A 1,634-nucleotide genomic window follows, 5' to 3' on the forward strand; every position below is an offset into this window, starting at 1 on the left:
TAACACACATTCAACTAGTAATTGGCTTAGGCTCTGAAGCATGAGGGTTTGCATACATATATATATATAAAGTCATGTCTAAAGTAACTATGGCTGTTCTCATAATCCATATAAATGTCTACATCTTGTACTAAGTTATTGTCTTCAGATATATAGTAATGGGGAGTTCCACTGGTTATTTATAAACTATAGAACATTTATGTACTATTTAAATGACACATAAAATCATGTTGGGTGTTTTCATCTTCAAACAAACAAGGTGTCTTATAATTCTCTTTTTAAATATGTTTTCAACCAGTTTTCCTGGTGCTAAAACAAGGCCCCCCAATCTATAATTCACAAGATCACTCCTAAGGCCTATTTCTAAGGTAGGGACAATATTCACTGGCCTTCATTCCTTGAGTATAGACCAGCCACTGAGTTCAAAAGGCCTTGTATCAAGCCCCACGAGAGCAAAACTACATAGAATCATAGAATCATAGAATATCAGGGTTGGAAGGGACCTCAGGAGGTCATGTAGTCCAACCCCCTGCTCAAAGCAGGACCAATTCCCAACTAAATCATCCCAGCCAGGGCTTTGTCAAGCCTGACCTTAAAAACCTCTAAGGAAGGAGATTCCACCACCTCCCTAGGTAACCCATTCCAGTGCTTCACCACCCTCCTAGTGAAAAAGTTTTTCCTAATATCCAACCTAAACCTCCCCCACTGCAACTTAAGACCATTACTCCTTGTTCTGTCATCTGCTACCACTGAGAACAGTCTAGATCCATCCTCTTTGGAACCTCCTTTCAGGTATTTGAAAGCAGCTATCAAATCCCCCCCTCATTCTTCTCTTCTGCAGACTAAACACTCCCAGTACTGGTGATTATTTTTGAAAGAACATAAGAGTGGCCATACTGGGTCAGACCAATGGTCCATCTAGCCCAGTATCCTGTCTTCCAATAGTGGCCAGTGCCAGATGTTCCAGAGGGAATGAACAGAAAACGGCAATTTCAAGGGATCCATCCCCAATCATCCAGTCCCAGCTTCTGGCAAGTTTGTTGAAAATATATCAGTGGCCTGAGCCTGATGTGTGGTGCACTGGCTTAGAACTGGAGTAATGCAATACTGAGCAAATCCCTGCATTTGTCCATTTTGCAAGTGTGTGTGATGGGATAGGAAAATATCAGTTCAGCAATTAATACCAGAACTACCCATTACTCGTCTATTTTCAATTTTTAACTAATAGGAATGATGCCATCTACCTCTCTGGAGGATGATGCTTTCCTCCTGACTGTCCCATAGCACTGGCTAAGGACATCCCAATAGAGGACTTATCCTGCTTGCAATTTACACTGTTCTTTTTTTTAAAAAATATCCTAATAAGAGAAAGAGAAATACAAACCTACTTGCCCTTAGATGAGTCTTGCCCAGTGTCCAAGAATATGGTAGCATAAAGCTGTAGCCAACAGTGCCTATGTTTATAAATTAAAAAGGATGCATCGTTTTATGGAACGAGAGTCTGCATACCCTGGTAAATCAGGGCCTGATCCTTTGAGGATTCTAGAATCTTGGTGCGGCTCAGCCTCTTATAAGAATAAGTCCTTAACTACAGGAAAACTACATAGTTGTACAAAGAAAAAAAAAGTGTTGCT

This window comes from Mauremys mutica, chromosome 3 (assembly GCF_020497125.1).
Source record: "Mauremys mutica isolate MM-2020 ecotype Southern chromosome 3, ASM2049712v1, whole genome shotgun sequence".
In the NCBI taxonomy this organism is placed as follows: Eukaryota; Metazoa; Chordata; order Testudines; family Geoemydidae; genus Mauremys; species Mauremys mutica.